We start from the raw sequence: 7441 nt of genomic DNA, 5'->3' as shown, positions 1-7441 counted from the left end.
ATCAAATCTCAGGTGCTGAACAAACAATCAAAATTTGAAATGACAGCAATGGAAGGAAAACATATGGATGATGATGGCCAAAAGAAATACACAACCTCATAAATGAAGATTTGACCATAAAATTGCTAATTGAGTTATATTCTTTACACATTTTTAATGAAGACTTATTCTTTTCCAGTACTATATATGAGCCAAAATTTGCACAGAGGAAAAGTAAGCCTTTTCTGTTGTCATTTTAATATACAGATCCTAGATTCAGGACTTTCTGAACAAAAAACGTAGCCAGCAGAAGAAAGCCCCTTGAAGTGATAAGTTCATGATCTGCCTCACTGGTGTCCCATTGAAATTTTATAAATTTATTTCTAGGTTACTTGCAAGACTTTTAATAGTTTCTACAAAATGTCACTTGTTTGGCATACTATAAAATACGAGTAAAAGGAAAGGATTATTGGAAGTGATTTAGATCAAGAATTTTAGCAAATACAGCTTTGTTCAAAGTAATGAAATGAACCTGCTCTCCATAGTACTCTAGTGTGTAACACTAAAACATTTATTTCCAGGTTTTATTCACAGTACTATTTTTAAAGTCAGTACTCCATCATTAATATATTTATATATATATTTCAAGCTTCATTCTACTATATCTTTTCTTTTTTCTCCTGTGTTAGCACATTTGATTTTTATATTATTTATTTGCATCAAGGATTACTGAATGATGCTATTACTGATGTTATCAAGATATAATTCTCATTGTAGGAAGCCTCTTTTATGATAAGATGTTTAGCCACACCCGTTGGTCTCTATTGGTTAGTTACAGCTGCCATCCAACCATCAGTTGTGACAAACAAAAATATTGCCATGCCTTAGCTTACCAAATATGAATTTGCTTCAGAAAGGAAAAAATGGCTGAAAAATCAATTATAAAATAATTTTTACAATTTTCCTAATACATATAATTTTTCTGCTTTGTATGTAAGGAGCTGACTCAATTGGTTATAGAAAAGACATGATAAGATTAAAAATCCTTGGCTCAGAAGTGACAGGAGTTTGTGACAGGGCAGGTTACCACTGTGATTTACATTCTTTTCTTCTTCCTATTAGTTTTATTAATGTATGTGTAAAATAGAGACTGAAAACATCACAAGGCCTTATCATGTAAGGTTTCATCGGAATCCAAATCAAGTCAGTAATTAGTCTATGCTTCCCATTAATTTGGTTAAACTCAATTCCTAATGAGTAAGGTTTCAGTTTTCATAAATCCAATAACATCTTTAAAGGTATCTCTCAGAACTAATTGCCATTTTTATATGTAATTACCATTTATATAATTGGATTAGGAAAGTTGGTATTTTGAAAGAGAGATGGATTTGAGGAGTGGCATTCTAAAGACTGTCACCTCCTGCATGCTTCTGGTATGTTCTTGAATTCTGTGAATGAGTGTGGAAGAATGCATGAGAAGTTACAAAAAGAGCAGTTTGCTTCCAAAGCACCTCAAACTTATATAGAAGTCCAGTAAAAGTTTCATGTTGTAGTGTTTCTGCTATGGAAGAACCCCAAATCTGCAGATACTGTGACTGATTGTTTCTTAACAGAATTTTTTGTAGGAATTTATTCCCTGATTCCAAATAGCCTAGATAGCAGCCCTGTCCATTATGTCTTGTGTGCTGAGTCCTGATGCTGCAGCTCCCCTGTTGTGCCATCCACCTGTTCTAAATTGATGTCCAAATGCTCTTTTCCCCGAGGCTTCTTTTTAACACATTTGCTTACAAGCAGTGTGATGCCTACTCAGTTTTGACACTCTCAATGAGATGTGGGGCCATTTTAATGCCCTTTCCGTGATGGCTGAGGACACTGGACTGAAACTTACTAGATTATATCATAAGAACTTAAGATATAAACTTAATGGAAGATTCTCACACTGGTAATGAATTCAATTTAATGGCCACACTTTAAAATGAGTTGGGAAAATACTATGGGAAATTATAGTAATGCATATTTGCTCAGTGTTCTGATATGTTTTTAAAGATCAGGCACTTCTATAAATATAGCTTTGTGTAAGTGCGATGGTAACCATAAATAAATAAATAATAATAAGTAATAAATAAAGAGCTTGGTAATTTAGATGTTCACAAGTAAGACAAATTCATTCCAATAAAGCTACTTTTAATGTTTTCAATTTGTACTTAATTTTGCATGTATTTCTCATTGAAATTATATATGTATATAGGTATATATGCACATATTTTTAACTTTAAAAACATAATGACATTTGAGTTGACAGGCAATAGTAACTAACAATATTTCCATTCTTGCCAGGAAGTAAAATTTTACAATGATCCTTCACTATACAGTAAGAACTGGTTATGTGATTCATTACCCCATGGATATTTAAATTCACTACATTCAAATCTCTAACCTAAAACATTATAAGATTTGAATGAAAACTATTCAAATACCTTGCACTGTTCAAATATACTCTAGATGATTTCTGACACCCAATATAGTGTAAATGCTATGGAAACAAATGCCAGATTACATCACTTCATGAGTAATGACAAAAAAAACATATATCTTACAAACAAACAAATTATTTTAAATTCTTTGGTGCATAAATGATCAAACTCAAATATTTGTTCACACACATATACATATGTACAACTAGCTTTACACTATATATATGTTCATATATGAATAATCTATATGTAACTAGTTATGTAGACTATTGATATAATTTTATACAATATACAGACATATTATATATAATTCTGCTTTACCCTTATGAAAATGTAACAATTATATAAATACTTGCTTATTTAGTAATTTTAGAGAGTACAAAACTTGTTTTCTTAGAGTTTAAATTCATAATTCCTTTGTGGGGAGCATAAAATATCTTTTTAAATTTCTTTATTTTAATCTTTTAATTTTTTCTATCAGCTCGATTTTCTCCAAATAAATCAATTTTATACAAATGTATTTATTTTTACTGGTGACTTTTTTTATAATGGTTCCTTGGTATAGTTTGATGTCTATAAGATCCATGGTAATGTACTTCTTTTCAAAACTAACACAAATAATTTGTATATAGCTTTTATTTTACAGTAATGAAATGAATAAGAGGGAATAGTTATGGCTCACCTGGATTAGGTAATCTGACAATCTCCTCTTGTCAACAATTCTTAAATTCTCATATCTGCAAAGGTCCTTTTTCCAAATAATGGATCACAAACAAGTTCCAGAGATTAGGTCCATGATTTCTAGGAGTATGAATTCATTGTTCACCACAGATGTATAGCCACCTACTCTTCCATAGGGAGCTAAAAACATAGAATGGAAGAAAGACAGTCTCTTCAGTAAATGGTGCTGGCAAAATTGGTTAATCACCTGTAGAAAACTAAAGCTAGATCCTTATATATCACCCTGCACCAGAATTAATTCCAAATGGATCAAATAACTTGAAGTCAAAGCAGACACCCTGAAAACATTACAGGAAGGAATAGGAGAAACTCTAGGGCTCCATGGCACAGGCTGAAATTTTCTTAATAGAGACCCAGAAACACAACAAATCAAAGAAAGGTTGGACAAATGGGACTGCATGAAACTGCAGAGCTTCTGCATGGCAAAGAACATAACTAGCAAGATCAATAGAAAGCCCACAGATTGGGAGAAGATCTTCACTAACCATATGACTGACAAGGGTCTCCTATCTAAAATATAATTAGAACTCAAAAACAAATCCCCCAACAACAAATCCTCAAAGAAACAACTGCCCAATAAAAAAGTGGGCTCCAGCACCACTTCCAGTTTTCAAGGAGTTTATTGGAGATAAGAATCTCACAGATGCCCCTTAGTAGATTAATGGATCAAGAAAATGTGGTATACATATAAATATATATATATATATATATATATAATACTTATATATAAAATACAATTCTATGCCTCCTTCAGAAAGAATGATACTGCCTCATTTCTTAGAAAATGGAAAGACCTGGAAAAAATTATATTAAGTGAAGCAAGCCAGACTCAAAAAAAATCAGAGTTCCCATATATTAGTTATTTGCAATAACTAATATATGTCTAGGACAAGCAGAAGAGGTCAAAAGCTATGTGCATATGACTACATAACCTGATGCTAAATGAAATGAACCTAAAGATTGGGACATGAGTCGTTTTATCTTTGTTGTTTTTCTTTTTAATGTACTTATAATATACTATGTGATTTTTTGTTTATTTCTTTGGTATGTTCCTCCTCTATGGTATAACCCCTGTATTCACTGTATTTGATTCCGGTGTCCTGCATCTCATATATACACTTTTCTAATTTGAGAAGGGAAGGGAATAAACAAAATGCTTAAATATGGATATATGTTGACCCATTGTAACAATGAGATGTACAAGACACTACGTTGAAAATGAACTTTACAACTTCGGAAGGAGGGTGTTGGGGAGGTGGGAAGGGAAGGGATGGTAGGGTAAAAGCAAATTGAGGGGGTAACAATGCTCGATAGGAAATGTATATATTACCTTACTCATGCAACTGTAGCCCTTCTATACAGTTTTTTTTACAATAATATGTTTATAAAAATAAAATAAATTACTTGTAATGCTAGCTACTTTGGAAGGATCAGGATTCGAGGCCAGCCCAGGCAGAAATGTTATGAGGCACCTCATCAGCTCATAGTTGAGTTCCATGCCTGTCATCCTGTCCTCAAGAAGAAATGTTCACAAGACTGCAGGCCAGCCCTGGTAGAAAAGGTTTCAAGACTGCATTTCAATGGATGAAGAAGGATGTGATGGTGCACATCTGTCATCCCAGCTACAATGGAATCCACATTCAGGCTAATTATGGACCAGGTATATGTCTGGACAGGAAATAAAAAAAGCCAATGACTTATTTTTCCGCTTGTAGAGCTCCAAATTTGAAATAGAACAATTTAGACTTTAATAATGATAACAAATACAGTATGAAAATACAGGAATTATTTGAAAGAAAGTAAATACAACTAATCTGTTTTAGGTGAAAGTAGTTAAGAGTGTCAATGGCTTTTGAACTGTAGTACAATTTTTAATCTGATTCATTCAGTTAAGTACCTGTTTTCATACAGTAGGAGAAAGAATTATTTTGTAGGATCTCCAGCTATAGTAAATTTGTGATATGTTAATATATTGCTCTGTGTCAAGCCAATGATAGTTCGATAATGACTGAAAATTCTAAGTTCTAGAAATAAAATGTTCATATAAAGATTATAAATTTAAAAAATAAAATGAAATAAATTAGTTGTTTAAAGGAGTTACACCAATGAAATCTTCACCTGCACATACCATGCTTTAGTTCATAGGTTTGTGCATATATGAAATGGCAGTAAATATGCATATATGTATGTATATACACACATATTTATATGTGCATATATTTATATTTTATATTTTATTTTATTTCATATATTTTATAGTATATACTGTGTATTATATTAATATATTTTCTTTATTTGTGGGTGCTAAAAACTGAGGAATTATAGTTACATAAACCAGGCAACGAATACATTTTCTTTTTGACAGTGTCACCACTTTACTCACTCTCTCCTATTTTTCCTCCCATATCACCTACAAGCTGTATAGTGTCCAGGGAGTAGTAAGTTTCTCCCAAAAATTTACCTTGTTAAACTACAGTAAACCTTGCCACAAAATTTTTTAAAACAGACTTTGGAGTTGGACTAAATTGCATTTTTTATTGTGAGATGAAAATGATATTTTTGGTATCAGACGTAGAATGATATTCTTTAAATCTTAGATGAACTCTAAAAAATGTATGCTAAAGACTTGGTCCTCACCTTGTGGTGACCTTGGAAAGTGGGAGCACCTGTAGTCAATGTGGACTCTATTTAGATGAGTAGGTAATGGACCATGTGCCTTTAAACTTCTGAGGCTTAGGATTGTCAATCTTTCGCCTCTCTCTGGCTCCTCTCTCTTGTACTTTTTCTGTCTCTTTTCTCAATCTCTCTGTCTCTGTCTGTCTGTCTCACTTCTCTTTCCCAGTCACTAGGAAGTAGTATCATTCTACTATACTCCACCAGCTATAAACTTTTCACAACCTCTAAAAACAATGAATTCTGGTAGTCACATAACAAAACTTAGGAAAATCGTGATCCAGATTAACATTTTCTGCCTTTAATTTCTCTCAAATATTATATTGCAGTGAAGGATATTTGACCAAGACATATGATTTTATTAACGTTTGACATTTTTTAACTTTTGAAGCCTGGTCTATTTTTAGAATTTATTTTTATTGTAAAGATTGTTTACAATAGGTCAGGTAATGAGTTCATTTCTTTTTGAATAGTGTCACGTCTTTCCTCATTTTAATTTGACCTTTTAAAATTAGATTATATTTTATAATGCATTTTTCTAAAAATGGTTTACTTAGCCTTAGTTTAACCAAATATTGACAATATATGGACTTACTAGATCTGAAAAGATGTATTGTTCTTTAGTTTAAGATACTTCAAAATGAATCAAGAAGCCTCAGTTGTTATAGAGTGGCTAAGATATCAAACAAAAATACACTATTGTTTTTCAGAATGTCTTCCTTTTTTATATGCTTATATGCTTTCAAAAGGAAAAAAAGAACTAGCATTGTTAAAATGTACTGTTCTTTGAGCATGAACAATTCTTAAAAGATCATCTGATATAACCACCTGCTTTAGTCTATCATTAAAGCAAATGTCAAATCTGAGCTAAATACAACTGGCTAAGCTATTGAAACATAAAGAGGAGAAATTTTAGCTTTCTCTATAGTTTTTCACCAAATTTCTGAGATATTGGAGTGGAAACGCATAAATTATGTTACTTGAATAAATCTGAGCAGGTATAAACTATTGTGAAAAATCTGGATACCATTTCTAATTTCTCATGCTGGGCAATTTTTTGGACATTCACTTGTTTTTCAAACACAGTTACAAGATGATTTCATGGCTTTATTCACTGTCTATATTAATGTCTGATATTATTTTCTGATTATAGTGAATTAACTTTAACATATACATGTACATTCCAACAATGTATCATAATTACTAGGGTGAAATTTCCAATTGTTGTTCTAAGAAATTTTCTACAAATTCACACAATGACCAATTGTAGAAATGTTACCTTAACACAAATATGTGATAACATTTATAACTAACAGGTAGCAAGTATTTCAGAAGAATTATTACAAATACTGAGAATGTACAGACACTAATAATTATGAATAACTATTGTATAACCTATAAATATAGTTGTGCTGGTGTGCTGGTAGCTTTAGTATGGCCTTGTTTGGGTAAATGCCCAGAAGTGGGTCATAGGAGAGCTTTATAAATTTTGGTACCCTGGTATTGTATATACATTTATTCAAATTAAGGAAGAGAAGGGGAACAACAGAATGGTGAGACAAAAGACAAGGGGG

The sequence above is a fragment of the Dipodomys spectabilis genome, unplaced genomic scaffold (assembly GCF_019054845.1).
Source record: "Dipodomys spectabilis isolate Male_0828 unplaced genomic scaffold, ASM1905484v1 ptg000043l, whole genome shotgun sequence".
Lineage (NCBI taxonomy): Eukaryota > Metazoa > Chordata > Mammalia > Rodentia > Heteromyidae > Dipodomys > Dipodomys spectabilis.
Note: the sequence above shows the minus strand (reverse complement) of the source record.